Below are 18,821 nucleotides of genomic sequence, written 5' to 3'. Positions count from 1 at the left end.
GTAAAGCTACAGTATAAGGAAAACATTGATCACTGAAAAGCAGTGGAAGTAATAATTTTTAAAGTGATTTTAAAAATCCTTAAGAAATGTTATTGAGTTCACAGAAATTTGACATTTTCTGAAAAACACTTTATTTGGAACAGTAAGAAGTACTTGTAGTAAAGAATTCTGTGTGTTGTAACATCCACTTTAATCTACAGCCAAATATTGTAGAAGCTGCTCCTTCCTCCCCTTGCAAAACAATTCAGGAAAGACGCCCTCATGACCCGTCTTCCGTGGGCACCCCTGCCCTCTGGCCTTGGGGACTTTTAGTCAGAACCCGGTGTCTATGCTTGAGTAGCACAGAATAAACATCAATGAATCTTTGTGGCTTGGCTGATTATTCCTAAAATCTCTAACAGAGTCGGGAGAAAACTTCAGTTATGTTCTGAATTTTGGTCTGGTGCTTACAAAGTCTAGTTCATGACTTGTAAACCCTTGTGTCCTATTTAGATCCTTAGCCCGATGTACTAGGGCAGAGCGTCTCAAACTGTAATGTGCAGTTGAACCACCTGGGGCCTTGTTAAAATGCAGGTTCTGATGCAGTTCGACTGGGTGGCCAAGATTCTGCATTTTAGACAAGCCCCCAGGTGATTCTCATGGTCAAGAACCACACTTTGAATAGCCAGGACCTAGGTTCTGACTGGAGGAATACACCAGCAGTATGTTGTCAGAGATGGGACCTGTTACCAAGGGAACTTATTGTTTCTTCCTGGAGAACTTAGCATTGAATATGTAACAGTGTGACGGGAATTTCTCTGGAGGCTGCACTTTGACAGTTACTACCCTCTCTGCAGCTTTATGATTAGATTATAGAATCCTGTTGTGTGATATTCAGTTCCATAAACATTCATGTGCCCACCTGTTACCCAGCATCCTACCAGGTGAATAAATTTCAAATCAATAGATTTCCAATATTCTAACATTTTTTATTTTGCTCTGAGTTCACTTATAATATTAACTGATTGAGTGGAAGGTAAAAGTACTGTCATCTGTTTCTTTTTCATTTTATTTGACATTATTCTATAGTATTGAGTAAAATATATTTTTAGATGTAAAGTATGCATGACATGTAAGAATATTAATGCATATCTGTTAGCATTGAAATTGACAGAGAAGCAAAATATCCAGAGGAGACTTTTGAAAGTATCAAATGGAAAATAGCATAAATGTATACAAGTATACTGTAGAATTAATAATTGGGGGGTATATAGCACTCACCACAAGGTACTTCTCTTGGCACCCTAAATTAGGTACATTTGTCCTCCCCTACCCTAAATTATCAAGAATCATGGAATTGCAAAGAGCTGATACAAGAGAATTCCAGTTTTCATAATTCATGGGTGATACTGAGGATGGAGGGGTGTGGTGGGATAGGAATAAGGTCTTTTTCCTCCTTAGGACTTTAAAATCATGTTGGAGAGAACACGCACTCGTATGGAACCTCCAGTGAACAGTTTAAGATACTATAGTACAGTGGCTCTCAGACGTTGGTCAGTGTCATAATCCCCCGGGGAACGTGGTAGAAATACAAATACAGAAATACAAATACAAATACAAATACTGCCCTTCACCAGTTTGCCGTCTTGGCTAGCCCTCCAGGTGAGATTCTGATGCCACCACAGTGTGAACCCCAATACAGTAAGTGCTTGAGTGCTCATTCACGTGGCGGTTGAGGTTCCAGAGGAGAGATGGGGTGGGGTGGGGATGGGGGCTTCGGAGAGACACACGGTGAGTGTGAGGAAGGGCCGGGAGTCAGGGATGGAGGCACCCGAGCTTGGACGGACGGGACTGCAGGGATTATCCACATGAAGTGAGGAGATGAGGTGAGACAGACTGTTTAGGGCTCAGCCCGGGTGAGGCAGGGAGACGAGAGAAGCCCAGCTTGGTGGGAAAGTAAGAACAGACTGAAATGTCTGGGGTGGGGGGGAGGTGCGAGGTCAGAGGCTCGGACTTCCTCCTGGGTTATGTGGAGTTACTGAAATCTTTAAGCAGAGGAATGGCACGATCCCACTTGCAAGTTAGAAGGATTGCTGTGTAATTCTGTGTCTAGAAAGAGGGGTCTGGGTGAAAATGCTGTGGATACTGCATGGGCAAAAAAGGATGAAATCCTGAACCAAGGCTGTGAGCGTGGAGAGGAGGCGTCAGGAGATGAAAATGCGTCCACGTAGTCTGACCAGAAAGTCAACAGAGCTGGATCAGAGCCTTTTCTTGTTAACAGTTAGCTGTGTGGCCTTGGGCAAGTTACTGAGCCCCTCTGAAGCTGTTTCTTCATATTGAGAATGGCAATCACCACTACATTCCTAGATGTAGGAAATCATGGGACAACGTGCGTAAAAGACCAACGCAGTGTCCAGCAAGGAGGATGGTATCTATTATTATTACAAAAAACACAACTGGGCCTCCTTGATGGGAAAGGGGCATAAATGAGACAGAAGTGGTTCAACTTCCTGCTTTTCTTCTTTGATGTGGTCTCAACTGGGTTGGCTCCTGGCCCTGTGATGTCAATCTTCATAGCCTTCTGTTGAGCAGTTAGGAGATTTTCAAGTTTTTGAATTTAAGTCCTAAATTGGCTTTCTAGACCTGATCTCTGATTTGAGCTCCATTTTAAAGAGATTTATTGAGCACTTATTATATACTGAAGGCTGTGTTTTACATGCAAAATTTTGCTTAATCCTAATTATACAATATGTATCTCATTTGATTCCCATCATAAACCACCTACTTTTTCTAGCTGTTTAGTTGTGTGTATCTGTCCAACAAGTATAGAAAATCTTTTAGAGCTCTGAGAAAATTCTCCTCACCTGGAGCCTAATTTTCTGGCCAAATGTTTGCTGATCTTCTTATAACTTAACCTGATTCTAAATCAGAGGAAATAAGAGAGAGATGAAGGAACAGAGGTGGAAAGTATATTTAGCTTCTATAAATGAGTCTCAGCTAAGTGCCTTATTTTATTTTTTAAAAACACAGATATTCGAGTAACTGTGCAAACAATTCCTTTCCTTCTCCTCCCCCTTCCCAGTTTCTCTTAATACCAAAAATAAGGGAAGTGCTTTAAGTATTTCATTCAAGGTTAAAGTGCTATTACATTTAAAAAATATGTCCTCTTCTCCCTGTTTACAGAAATCACAGCAGTACAGTTTTAGACAATAAAATGAATTGCAGGGATTTCAGTGGATTGCAAAGTTGGAAAAAATTCATTAACATCTCCTTTATCCAGTAAAAAGCATGTTTGTAGTCACTGGAGAATTTAAGGGTAAAGAAAAAACTTTGAGGGAAAGCCTATGGATTTTTGCTTAATGATACAAGAAAAATGAGGTAGAATGACAAGTTCAAATTTCTCCTGTAATTTTGAAGGGATTAAAAGAATCATATCAGCACAATATTGAAACATATCCAGTAGCTGTTATTGATTGCAAAATGCAAACACAAATCAAAACTATTATAAAATATGATTATTCCCTGACAATTTTTTCACACATATTAAACAACAAACAAACAATATTTCACTTAGCCTGGAAAGATTTGTTTTAAAGCAGCTGTTGGCCTTGCTATAGTAACTCTTGCTTTTTCCCAATGTTCTAGATGGATTATTGCTTTTATAAAACTGAAAAATATATGATTTGTGCATTAGTCAGGTTTAGGCAGAAACATGTACAACCAGCTTTCAGGGCCAAGTTTTTATTCCAACAAAAGTCTAAGAGATGATCGCTGAAGGCTTTGTATTATTTTTCTATGAAATTGAGTTTTTATGAAGGATGTTTTTATTTGATGGAACATGCAAGCTTTTTGGGAGTTATGTGGTACAAAAAGAGAGATCGTGATATGAGATACTGACCCAAAAATGCACATGCCGAACTGATTTAGGAAGTCAGTGGAGAACGTAAGCAAACATAAGTCATGCGTTCTGTATCAGTTTAATATAAAGAAAGATTAATGTTTAGTCCATCTGCAATGCTGTCAATTTGGTCTATTCAGTGTTTAGAATTTAAAAGAATCAAGAAAAAGAAAACCTAAGGAATTCAATGCAAACAATAAGTTAATCCAAGTCTTTGACCAACTTTTAAAAATAAGCTGTCCAATTAAAATAATCAACTTGGTTGCAATATGTTGACAGAATTGAAATAAAGTCTTCAAGTTTCTATAATGAGAAAACTAGGTTAAATATGCCAGTTTTCTATTTTTTCTTTACCCACACATCTCCCACTGACTGTGTTAACTGCTAGGCTGACGTTTCTGTTATCTATAAAACTATGATGAAACTTTATATATTTGCTTCTCTTGAGTAAGTCACTTATCATTGATCAAATTTGGACTACTATTTAGTGTTTTCCTAATCCAAACTCTCTTTTTTTGGAATTTAGACCTTTTATTACCTAATTACACAAATAGTGGAGTTTTCCTTTATTCTCATATTTCAATTTCATAATTATTTTCGTAATGGAATTTCCACATAGTCACAAAAGCATAGAGAAAAGTATAACAAATTCCATGTGCTTTTCACTCAGCTTCAATAATTATTGAATTATTTCCATTCGTTTTACCTCTATCTCTTCATTTCTCCATCCCTCCCACTTGTCATTGGACATTTTAAAGCAGTTTAGGGGTCAATAATTGTGTATGTTCTCTTAAAAAGAAATTGTCCATTATTTTAGTTCCATCTTATTTGCATTCCCTCGTGTTAGTTATTGTTATTGTTGTTTGCACAGAAATACATCAACCAGTTTTATTACTCTTCTTTGCATTTTGCACCCTGTTCATTCATTTTGGCTTTCATTCCCTTCTTTCTAAACTACATTTTTTAGTAGTTCTTTCAGCAAAAGTGAGTGGTTGTGACTCTGAATTCTCTGAGTCTTCATCTCAATTTTGTGTGTGTGCTCCCTGTTGAATAATATTTATCTGGAAATAAAATACTTGGCTGACAGTTATTTTTCATAACATTTTAAAGTTATTTCCCCATTGCCTTCCAAATTCTACGATTGCTTTTGTGAAATCAGCTATCAATCTAGTTGCTGTTGTATCTTTCATATTCTGTCAGTTCCCTGCGATGTGTATGGCTGTGGATTTTTAGCTGGTTTATCTTGAGCTTCTTGAGTCTGAGAATTCATAGATATAATCAATTTGGAAAAATTCTTAGCTCTTACCTCTTTAAATATTGCCTCTCTCCCATTCTTTCAATTCTCTTTTTCTGGAAGCTCCTGTTTAAAAAATATTGGACTTTCTTAGTTGGTTTTTCATAATTTTTAACTTGTCTTTTATGATTTCCATCTCTGGGCTGCAGTAACTTTTTTCAGATCTATCTTCTAGGTCTCTAATTTTCTTTTCAACTATAGATTTTATTTCCTGAAGTGCCATTTGATTTTTACCAGAACATTACTTATTACCTATTTGTTTTCACAGTTTAACCCTCTGCGGCAGGGCAGTTAATTTCTTGTCTTATCATCATCTTCATCGTGCTGTTTTCACATTCTCTGTCAGGTTGTTTTTTAGTGACTGCATGGTCTTCCAGCTCTAACCTCTTGTTTTTGTTTTTTGACTCCCATGGTGGGTTTGTCCCCAAGTGATTGTGACTCAGTTTAGGGGATATTTGTTTGTTGCTTTTGTTTTGTGGTAGAACTCTCCCCTGGAAGCCTGGGATGTGGGAGAATTCCTCCAGAGCAGTCTTGCATTTCCATTTATTAAGTGATCTGGGGGCAGTACTGATCCAAGACTGACTTTTGTGGTAATTTCTCAGTTTAGAGGTCCCAGACCACAAAAGTAGAAACAATTAAAATTACAAACCTGTGTGATTTACAAATCTGGAGTTTAAATTTCTCAGGGGATACTTTTGTTTCCTTTTTTCTTATCTTGAATTCAGAGTTAGACAAGTTTCCCTGTTGTCTTACAACGTAGATTTAAAATAAATGAATGCCTAGAATTCCTAGGCTGTCAAACATTCTACAGAAGAAATTTATGTTTATTGGAGTGAATGTGGAAAATCTAGAAAATACACAAAGAAGAAAACAAAAATTACCTGTTACCTTACCACCAGCTGACCACTTTAACATTTCAATGTTCTTAAAGTTCTATTTTTTGTATACATTTATATATTTTTTCAAAAAATAAAACTAGATCATATATTGCACTTTATTTTATAAACATTTTCACTTAAAAATAGTATACTATAATACTTCTTCTTGTCTCTAAGTATTTTTCTACAGCAGGTTTTCAACTAGAGTGATTTTGCTCTCCTAGGGGACATTTGACAATATCTGGGGACAGTTTTGATTGTCATGAATGGGGAGTCCTGCTGGCATCGAATGGATAGAGGCCAGGGATGCTGCTAAACATTTTACAATGTTCAGGACAGACATTCCCCAACCCCCAGTAAAGAATTGTGGGACCCAAAATGTCAGTGGTGTTGAGGTTAAGAAACTTCTACAACATCATTTTAATGGGTGCTAATAAAATTGTCCTTTTTTAAATTTAACTTTTTAATTGAAGTATAGTTGATTTACAATGTTGTTAGTTTCTCATGCACTGCAAAGTGATTGTTATACGTAAATATATATATTCTTTTTCAGATTCCTTCCCATTATACATTATTACAAGATATTGAATATAGTTATTACAAGATATTGAATATAGTTTCCTGTGCTATACAGTAGGAAAAGATTGTCTTTTTAATTTCTTTTATTCTGATCTTCAGAGTTCTTATTGATCAAAAACTTTTGGAGCCCTTATTGTTCGTCTTGTTACTTAAGCAGTAATATATGTTGTCTTGAACTATCAATCATCTCTTTATGATACCTAACTAGTCTGTGTTCTCTCTAAGGAGCTACTTCCCTGTGCTGTGTTTGTTGATGACAAATAGGCCCATAATTCTTGTCTGACAATAATGGTGAAGGTGATTAGCAGTATAAATAATTAGAATGCAAGACCACCTTTGTAGATCAGCAAAGTAGTGTGTTGGAACACGCTTGGACCTGTCATCAAATTCAAGCTCTGTTTCTTAACAATTTTGCAGTCTGGACTTACACTTTTCTACCTTTGATTTCAATTGCAAACTGGGTATAATAATACTTAGCTTGCACGTTTTTGTTAGAATTTGACAGCATGTGGGTAAAATGCCTGCTATAGTAGGAAATTAACAGTTGTTTTAAAAGTGATAGAACATGTGTCTTTTTTGGGACCCATATGAGAAACATCTAGACTAAGATTGAGCTTCCAGTGGGCCGGTAAATGTCAGACATTACAGAGTCAGACTCTACGCGGGTGTAAAACAATTCCTTTGGAATGAGCCATGCTCTTTACATAGTCAGTAGAGGGAACTGTGGTCCCTCCTTCAGGTCAACTGGGACACCATTCAGAGCACTGAAGCAGTAATTGACTAGCAGCCTGAAAGCAGTATGAGTGAGTATTACAGAGCGGAGGGTCATAGGATTTGACATTGTCAGGCAAGATATCTTTATGATAAGATCATTTAACAGAGCTGGCCTTGGGCAATATTGTGAAATAGGCAAAGTTGGTCTTTATTTCTCTCTCCACACCACTCAGCATCAGGCTTTATGGTCACGCCAGGGCAGTAGTCCTGCACTTGCTCCTGGAGAGTGTTATTCTTTGCCAGCTGTCACAGCAGAAATGCTGACACACATTCTCTCTACCCATCAGCCAATAGAGGCCCCAGTGGTATGTACATTTTAATAGGAATCTTCTAAAGACCAAAAAGGCTTTAGAACTCAAAGGAATGAGTCTTTAGGGGGAATTAAAGGTAATGGGGGAAATAGTAAGAGGTGGGGAACCTTTCCAACACCACCAAAGTCATATTTAATTAAACTGTTGCTTTCTCATAAGGCTGATTAGGCTTTTGAGGTATATGCAGAAATTCTGATGATCACTTGGAAGGAATGTATTGTACTTGCAGGTACTGTATCTTTATTTTAATTTATTGAGCATCCCTCCTGTCTGAGATACTGTCACTTTTGCATACATTAGCACCTCAGTGAAGGCTCATATTTATTCTCTGACATAAATAATCTCACTTAGAGATGAGATGGGGGAGGTTGAATGAATACATCACAGGAGTTGCGAAGGAACACATTTTTATACAATTCATAGGAGAAGAGTCACCAGGGGTTCCCTACTGGTCCTGAAAAATGCCAATGGCATTTCTGGGGTAGATCTTTGTGATGAACTAGGAATTTAGGACTTCTGTACCAAGGGATTCTGCCAAGATAAACAGCTTGGTGGTGGGGGAGAAGTTATGGTGGATCATTTCATGTATTTCCTTTCATCTCTATTGCTGGCTGTGACTAGTCTAGTTCTGAAAAGGATGGGTTGTAAATACATGTATGTGTGTAGGCACATGCACGGGTGTATGTGTGTATGGGCATGTGTGGATAGGTATACAAATTTTTGAATTGGTTTTTGGAGCGTCCTGCCAATTGACCATACTGAGTTTCACAGTGTCCCAAGTAGTTTTAGAAATGGTTGGTATTGCCTAACTGTACAAAGCATCTAGTCCATTTTTTAAAAATCAACTGTAACTCTAAAGTTGGTGTTCTTCCACTGCTTTCCCTTCCACTTGGTGAGGTTCAGGACATTCTACCCCCAAATATGGCACCTTGGCATATTGAATATTTAAAACTACAGGAGTTTGAGAAAATAGCAGATGCAGGAAGGTTACTCTGCCCTTCTCTCCTGAAACAGGTCATAAGCCCACATGTGAGAGGTGCTCTCCCTACAGCTGGAGGAAAGGAGCATCCTTATCTCAGAGGACTCTCAACAACCAGGCCTTGCTAAGTTTCCCCTGTGTATTGCACTTACCTCATATGCCTTAACCTGCTTCATTCTTCCAAGACTGCCTCCTCTTCATCAAACCCCACATAAAATTATCAGGTCTAACTGTTTCTCCAGGTCTTCATTTCCTTAGGAAGACTCTTGTATCATGTAAAACTTATATTGCATAAATCTGTATGTTTTTCTCCTGTGAATCTGTCTTTGCTAGTTTAATTTTCAGAAACAGTGGCCCTAAGAGAGTCAAAGAGAACTTTTTCTCCACTGCACACTTGGTAAATTTTGTTAGGTTTGCAGGACCTCCTCTGATGGACTTGGAAGAGACTTCTAGATGGGTATCTGGGCACTCATTTCTGCTGGCCACACCCTGCCTCATGCTACTTATATATGGAGAAACAGCAAGAGCTTGGGTCATAGCATAGAGTTTTAACGTTGCAACATACTGACCATGGGACCTTTCAGGTTCCCATCGGTAAAATGGGGAACATAATATCTACCTCTCAGTAATGCTGGGGAATTGGAAATCATACAGTTAAAGCACATAAAACAGTACCTGGCACATAGTAAGAACTTGGAAAAAGCCTTATATTTGTTTGTGTATTGATCTTAAGAATAAACTACTACATGTTGAAAGCATGGAGCATACTGTCTTGCATATAGTGCTCCAAAATTATTTTTGTGGACAGATATGAATATTGTATGTTAATCATTTTCTGCGTATGGCATACATCCTTTCATGGCATATGACAGAGAGTTGTGGATAGTTGGCCTTAAAGAAGAGAAGTTCACAAGGGTCCATCAAGAAAGGTTGCTGCTTTTAGAACTTTTTCATGAAGCAAGGACACAAAAAGTCTCTCAATTAAAAGTTCCTTTCAGTGTGTGTAGTATTAGAGAGAAGAAAATGTTTGTCTTGGTGTTCACAAATTGATATGCTTTCATATCTTGAAAAATGGAATCAGACGTTAGAGAAGAGATTCTTAAATTTCACAAATATTGGCACAAGCCTCTTAGATAGCCTCATCCACCAGAGGGCAGACAGCAGAAGCAAGAACTACAATTCTGCATCCTGTGGAACAAAAACCACATTCGCAGAAAGATAGACAAGATTAAAAGGCAGAGGGCTATGTACCAGATGAAGGAACAAGATAAAGCCCTAGAAAAACAACTAAATGAAGTGGAAATAGGCAACCTTCCAGAAAAAGAATTCAGAATAATGATAGTGAAGATGATCCAGGACCTTGGAAAAAGAATGGAGGCAAAGATCAAGAAGATGCAAGAAATGTTTAATGAAGACCTAGAAGAATTAAAGGACAAACAGAGATGAACAATACAATAACTGAAATGAAAAATAATCCAGAAGGAATCAATAGCAGAATAACTGAGGCAGAAGAATGGATAAGTGACCTGGAAGACAGAATGGTGGAATTCACTGCTGCGGAACAGAATAAAGAAAAAAGAATGAAAAGAAATGAAGACAGCCTAAGAGACCTCTGGGACAACATTAAATACAACAACATTCACATTATAGGGGTCCCGGAAGGAGAAGAGTGAGAGAAAAGACCAGAGGAAATATTTGAAGAGATTATAGTTGAAAACTTCTCTAACATGGGAAAGGAAATTACCACCCAAGTCCAGGAAGTGCAGAGAGTCCGATACAGGATAAACCCAAGGAGGAACATGATGAGACACATAGTAATTAAATTGGCAAAAATTAAAGACAAAGAAAAATTATTGAAAGCAGCAAGGGAAAAATGACAAATAATATATAAGGGAACTCCCATAAGGTTAACAGCTGATTTCTCAGCAGAAACTCTACAGGTCAGAAGGGAGTGGTATGATATACTTAAAGTGATGAAAGAGAAGAACCTACAACCAAGATTACTCTACCCGGCAAGGATCTCATTCAGATTCGAGGGAGAAATCAAAATCTTTACAGACAAGTAAAAGCTAAGAGAATTCAGCACCACCAAACCAGCTCTACAACAAATGCTAAAGGAACTTCTCTAAGTGGGAAACACAAGAGAAGAAAAGGACCTACAAAAAAACCTCCAAAAGAATAAAGAAAATGGTCATAGGAACATACATATCGATAGTTACCTTAAACGTGAATGTATTACATGCTACAACCAAAAGACACAGGTTTGCTGAATGGATACAAAAACAAGACCCATATATATGCTGTCTACAGGACACCCACTTCAGACCTAGGGACACATACAGACTGAAAGTGAAGGGATGGAAAAAGATATTCCATGCAAATGGAAATCAAAAGAAAACTGGAGTAGCAATACTCATATCAGATAAAATACACTTTAAAATAGAGAATGTTACCAGAGACAAAGAAGGACACTACATAATGATCAAGGGATCAATCCAAGAAGAAGATATAACAATTATAAACATATATGCACCCAACATAGGAGCACCTCAATACATAAGGCAACTGCTAACAGCTATAAAAGAGAAAATCGACAGTAACACAATAATAGTGGGGAACTTTAACATCTCACTTACACCAATGGACAGATCATCCAAAATGAAAATAAATAAGGAAAAAGAAGCTTTAAATGACACAATAGACCAGATAGATTTAATTGATATTTATAGGACATTTTATCCCAAAGCAGCAGATTACACTTCCTTCTCAAGTGCTCATGGAACATTCTCCAGGATAGATCACATCTTGGGTCACAAATCAAGCCTCAGTAAATTTAGGAAAATTGAAATCATATCAAGCAACTTTTCTGACCACAACGCTATGAGATTAGAAATGAATTACAGGGAAAAAATGTAAAAAACACAAACACATGGAGGCTAAACAATAGGATACTAAATAACCAAGAGATCACTGAAGAAATCAAAGAGGAAATCAAAAAATACCTAGAGGAAAATGACAATGAAAACACGACAATCCAAAACCTATGGGATGCAGCAAAAACAGTTCTAAGAGGGAAGTTTATAGCTATACAAGCCTAACTCAAGAAATAAGAAAAATCTCAAATAAACCATCTAACCTTACATCTAAAGGAACTAGAGAAAGAAGAACAAACAAAACACAAAGTTAGCAGAAGGAAAGAAATCATAAAGATCAGAGCAGAAATAAATGAAATAGAAACAAAGAAAACAATAGCAAAGATCAATAAAACTAAAAGCTGGTTCTTTGAGAAGATAAACAAAATTGATAAACCACTAGCCAGATTCATCAAGAAAAAGAGGGAGAGGACTCAAATCAATAAAATTAGAAATGAAAAAGGAGAAGTTACAACAGACACCGCAGAAATACAAAGCATCCTAAGAGACTACTACAAACAACTCTATGCCAGTAAAATGGACAACCTGGAAGAAATGGACAAATTCTTAGAAAGGTATAACCTTCCAAGACTGAACCAGGAAGAAATACAAATTATGAACAGACCAACAACAAGTAATGAAATTGAAACTGTGATTAAAAATGTTCATAAGGTAGATAGCTAGAGGGAAGCAGCCGCATAGCACAGGGATATCAGCTCGGTGCTTTGTGACCACCTGGAGGGGTGGGATAGGGAGGGTGGGAGGGAGGAAGATGCAAGAGGGAAGAGATATGGGAACATATGTATATGTATAACTGATTCACTTTGTTATAAATCAGAAACTAACACACCATTGTAAAGCAATTATACCCCAATAAAGATGTTAAAAAAAATATTCCAACAAACAAAAGTCCAGGACCAGATGGCTTCACAGGTGAATTCTATCAAACATTTAGAGAAGAGCTAACACCCATCTTTCTCAAACTCTTCCAAAAAATTGCAGAGGAAGGAACACTGCCATACTCATTCTATGAGGCCACCATCACCTTGATACCAAAACCAGACAAAGATACTACAAAAAAAGAAAATTACAGACCAGTATCACTGATGAATATAGATGCAAAAATCCTCAACAAAATACCGGCAAACAGAATCCAACAACACATTAAAAGTATCATACACCATGACCAAGTGGGATTTATTCCAGGCATGCAAAGATTCTTTGATATATGCAAATCAATCAATGTGATATACCATATTAACAAATTGAAGAATGAAAACCTTACGATCATCTCAATAGATGCAGAAAAAGCGTTTGACAAAATTCAACACCCATTTGTGATAAAATCTCTCCAGAAAGTAGGCATAGAGGGAACCCTACCTCAACATAATAAAGGCCATATATGACAAACCCACAACAAACATCATTCTCAATGGTGAAAAACTGAAAGCATTTCCTCTAAGATCAGGAGCAAGACAAGGATGTCCACTCTCACCAATATTAATCAACGTAGTTTTGGAAGTCCTAGCCACGGCAATCAGAGAAGAAAAAGAAATAAGAGGACTACAAATTGGAAAGGAAGAAGTAAAACTATCACTGTTTGCAGATGACATGATACTATGCATATAAAATCCTAAAGATGCCACCAGGGAACCGCCAGAACTGATCAATGAATTTGGTAAAGTTGCAGGATACATAATTAATGCACAGAAATCTCTTGCATTCCTATATATTAATGATGAAAAATCTGAAAGAGAAATTAAGGAAACACTCCCACTTACCACTGCAACAAAAAGAATAAAATATCTAAGAATACACCTACCTAGGGAGACAAAAGACCTGTATGCAGAAAACTATAGGACACTGATGAAAGAAATTAAAGATGATACCAACAGATGGAGAGATATACCATGTTCTTGGATTGGAAGAATCAATATTGTGAAAATGACTATACTACCCAAAGCAATCTACAGATTCAATGCAATCCCTATCAAATTACCAATGGCATTTTTTTTACAGAACTAGAACAAAAAGTCTTAAAATTGTATGGAGATGCAAAAGACCCCAAATAGCCAAAGCAGTCTTGAGGGAGAAAATGGAGCTGGAGGAATCAGACTCCCTGACTTCAGACGATACTACAAAGCTACAGTCATCAAGACAATATGGTACTGGCACAAAAACAGAAATATAGATCAATGGAACAAGATAGAAAGCCCAGAGATAAACCCACACACCTATGGTCAACTAAGCTATGACAAAGGAGGCAAGGATATACAATGGAGAAAAGACAGTCTCTTCAATAAGTAGTGCTGGGAAAACTGGACAGCTACATGTAAAAGAATGAAATTAGAACACTCCCGGGAACACCATACACAAAAATAAACTCAAAATGGATTAGAGACCTAAATGTAAGACTGGACACTATAAAACTCTTAGAGGAAAACATAGGAAGAACACTCTTTGACATAAATCACAGCAAGATCTTTTTTGATCCACTTTCTAGAGTAATGGAAATAAAAACAAAAATAAACAAATGGGACCTAATGAAACTTCAAAGCTTTTGCACAGCAAAGGAAACCATAAACAAGACGAAAAGACAACCCTCAGAATGGGAGAAAATATTTGCAAATGCATCAATGGACAAAGGATTAATCTCCAATATAAACAGCTCATGCAGCTCAATATTAAAAAAACAAAGAACCCAATCCAAATATTGGCAGAAGACCTAAATAGACATTTCTCCAAAGAAGACATACAGATGGCCAAGAAGCACATGAAAAGCTGCTCAACATCACTAATTATTATAGAAATACAAATCAAAACTACAATGAGGTATCACCTCACACCAGTTAGAATGGGCATCATCATAAAATCTACAAACAACAAATGCTGGAGCGGGTGTGGAGGAAAGGGAACCCTCTTGCACTGTTGGTGGAAATGTAAATTTATACAGCCACTGTGGAGAACAGTATGGAGGTTCCTTAAAAAACTGAAAATAGAATTACCATATGATCCAGCAATCCCAGTACTGGGCATATACCCAGAGAAAACTATAATTCAAAAAGACACATGCACCCCAATGTTCATTGCAGCACTATTTACAATAGCCAGGTCATGGAAGCAACCTAAATGCCCACTGACAGATGAATGGATAAAGAAGATGTGGTACATATACACAATGGAATATTACTCAGCCATAAAAAGGAATGAAATTGGGTCATTTGTTGAGACGTGGATGGATCTAGAGACTGTCATACAGAGTGAAGTAAGTCAGAAAGAGAAAAACAAATATCGTATATTAACGCATATATGTGTAACCTAGAAAAATGGTACAAACGAACCAGTTTGCAGGGCAGAAATTGAGACACAGATATAGGGAACAAACATATGGCCACCAAGGGGGGAAGCCACGGGGTGTGGTGGTGGTGGTGTGATGAATTGGGTTATTGGGATTGACATGTATACACTGATGTGTATAAAATTGATGGCTAATAAGAACCTGCTGTATAAAAATATAAAATACAAAAATTAAAAATATTTTCACAAAAATTGCATGCAATAGTTTCCCTAATGTCTCTTAAGAATATTTCGGAACTTTTTGGTAATGTTTCTAAAGTTGGATGAAAGATAACCTATAGAGGTCCAATGTATTTTTCTTTTCTCCAGACTTAGGATGGGCTGTTTCCACATATTGAGTAAAACAAGATATGACTGATGCAGTAAGTTTCAAAAAAAACAGGTCAAGGTTTTCTGACATTGCTCTGAGAAAGAGGAATTGGACTGTCTTGAAAAAAAACTGAGATGTCAGTCTTCTCTCTTCTACATGGGAAAAATACAGGAAGTTTCTGTTTATTATTTCAAGATCTGAAGACTTACAGACAGTGCAGGAGAGAACTCTGCTTTGGATGCTTCTATGTCCCAGCTCTTTTGGGAGAAACACAGAAGCTGAATTGTTTGTGAACAGGGTGACATGCATTCTCGATTTCACAGTGTCATTTTCATAGCTCAGCACCTACAGGCAGAATATAAAATAGGACCAGGATACCCTAGAACAGCTGTCCTTAAAATATCATTCTAAATGTTCCAAGAAAAAACTCTGTTTGTGTTGGAAATAAGACCCCCAGCAAGGCTTACAAGTAGAAGTAACTCAAATGGCACCAAATAAAACTGATCTCACCATGGTCTCTGGTAAGCAGTGAGAACCAAGTGGATACACATGTGGTCATTAGGTTCTTTGGAAACACAAAATGGCAGTCACATCTCTTGCCACATTGTCAATTCCTCCAGGGCAGGAGGTGTGTATTTGCATCACCTGCAGAAGCTCCAGGACCGCGTTCTTCATGTGGTTGGCACTCAATAACCATCTGTTGATTGGATGAGTGAGACACTGTTGACCACACTGACAAGGGACTGGCTTGATGCCACTTTAGTTAGTTGTGAAATATGCCATGTAGAGCTCTGGACAGATCCAGTGTCTCTGCATCTTGTCTCCTTAGGAGTGGGGGTGGGGCAGCAGCTGAACCATTACCCACGTAGCTCTGTACTGTATGAGTTCCTAAAAGGAACGTGAGTACATGTGATTTTTCCTTTTTGGCAGAAAACTGAGTGTATTACATAATACATAAATTGATAAAATATCTACATTGTTTCTATCCTGATGCATCTTGACTATAACTCCCTTGAGAATCACATTTGTGTCTTGCTCTGTTACATTGAGACAGTGTTGTATAAGGGATAAAAAATAGACTCTGACCTGACTGCCTGGATTAGAGTTCCACATCTGCCAATCACTGTGTGACCTGGGAAAGTTACATAACCTCTCAGTGTCTTGATGTTTTCATCGGAAAAATAGGACTAGAGTGTTATTGTGAGGGTGAAATAAAGTGAATGCACATTAAACATCTAAAACAGTAGTTGGAATTTGTTAAATTCTCAGTGAAAGGTAGCCATTTGACAGAACCTTGTTCTTACACTTTTCCACAGAATTTAAGAACAAAGAATTAAACTTAACAAGCACCTGCTCTTGGTCTGTTGCTTTACATAACTTGCTTATTATGAGGCAAAGTTTCATATAAAGCAGGTCAGTTCTGCCTCCTATACAGGAGAAGTAATAACTGTAGGACTAAAAGACGTGCATTAGTTTCCAAAGCCTGCTGTAACAAATCACCACAAATGTAGTGGCTTAAGACAACAGAAATTTATTCTCTCATCCATCTGGAATCAGTTTTCCTGGCCAAAATCAAGATGTGAGCAGAGCTGCATCCTTTCTGGGAGTTCTGAAGGAGGACTTATTCCTTTCTTGCCTCTCCCAGCTCCTGGTGGCTGCCAGCACTCGGCTTGGAGCTGCATCAGTTTCAGCTGCCCCTGGTCCAACTGCCTTCTCTTCTGTGTGTAGCTCCCTCTAATAAGGATGCTCGTGATTGCATTCAGTGCCCACACAGACAATCCAGGATAATCTCCTCATCCTAAAATCTTTAGCTTAATCAGATCTGCAAAGACCAGTCTGGGGCTCTATAAGATAACATTCACAGGTTGCAAAGATTAGAACACGGATAAATTTTTTCTTTCTTTTCTGGTGGAGGGAGGTCATTTCTCAGCTTATCACAGCCCTTATAAGGATTTCTCAAACTATGAATTCTAAGATTCTATGACTAGACTCAGTATGCTTATTAAACCATCCTCAAAATAGGTATTAAATAGCCCAAATAATGGTATATCTCAGCACTGAGAACTGCTAAATTTTTTATCATTATTCTTTCTCATTCTTTTTTAATCTTTATTTTTAAACTGAGTTTTAAAAAAACCTTCTGATACCATTTAAACATAAATTAGATTAATCTTGGCATTCTATCATTTCATACTCCCTACAATTTTATTTTGTTGACATAACAGTACTATCTTTATATTATAAATGAGAAAACTGACATTTAGAAAAGGTAGTGCCTTACCCAAAATCAAAACCTTGAGCCGACCAAGGATAGCAGCCAGTCTTTTGACATCTAAGCAAGTATTCTTTACATTTCATCCTAGTGACAAATTGCCTTCTTAGAAAGAATGTCAGTTCAAAAAAATATTTTAAAGAATCTTTAAAGAAACTTTCAAAAGTCTTTTTTAAAAGTCTTTCGAAAATGCTTTAATGATGAAGTGGCCATTGTACTTTAGATAGCATAAATATTGCTCTGTGTGAGGTCAAAATAGAGATTAAAGAGGGATTGTTTTGAGAGTTTCTTTACCTTATAGCTTACTTATTTTTAATTTTTAAAATTAAAAAAAAATTTTTTTACATCTTTATTGGAGTATAATTGCTTTATAGTTTAAACCCATAGTTGTTGTTGTTGTTGTTGTTTTTGCAGTACGTGGGCCTCTCACTGTTGTGGCCTCTCCCGTTGCAGAGCACGGGCTCCGGACGCGCAGGCTCAGTGGCCATGGCTCACGGGTCTAGCCGCTCCGCAGCATGTGGGATCTTCCCAAACTGGGGCACGAACCCACGTCCCCTGCATCGACAGGTGGACTCTCAACCACTGCACGACCAGGGAAGCCCTAAACCCATAGTTTTAATAAAATATAAATTTGCTATAGCATAAATGCCATGCAGTTATCTGTGTAACTGCTATGACATTATCTCTGTAAAAATCAGACTAATGTTGGTTTTTTGATTTACCTATGTACAACGGAAGCATCAAAACACTGACAAATGTTGCATGGCGAGGCTGAAAGCCTGGAGTGAAATACTGGCAATTACAGAAGGATGGATGGCAAGAAATAGCTGACAGGAGACGGGGCACTCTTGGCAGCCTGGCTGAGAAGAGGGTCAGGTCATCATTATCATAGTCAAGTTTTTGTTTCCTTTGTTTAACCTGTTCTCCCACTGTCTTGAAATATTTGCAAATCTGAGAACAAGCACAGCCATAATTGAAATAGGTTATTCCTAAATTCTTCCTAGTCACAAGAACGTGCTCTAACCATGAAAATTTCTTGTGGATTATACCTTAGTAAGTCCTCCATCCAAAAGACAGAGGGGACAGGGGATGAAGTAATGACAGTCCTTATTCGTGGATTTTAAAATTTGTAATATGGATTGAAGGTGTGGAGAAATCTAGTGGAATTGCAGTAAAAGTAAAAATAAACACACTGTGAGGTTCAGCCTGTTTACCAGTATGTGAGGGAAGTGGAATTTTCTCGGGCTCCTTTGAAGAAATAACATCAGACTGGCAAAG

This window comes from Lagenorhynchus albirostris, chromosome 10 (genome assembly GCF_949774975.1).
Source record: "Lagenorhynchus albirostris chromosome 10, mLagAlb1.1, whole genome shotgun sequence".
In the NCBI taxonomy this organism is placed as follows: domain Eukaryota; kingdom Metazoa; phylum Chordata; class Mammalia; order Artiodactyla; family Delphinidae; genus Lagenorhynchus; species Lagenorhynchus albirostris.
This window is presented reverse-complemented; position numbering follows the sequence as displayed.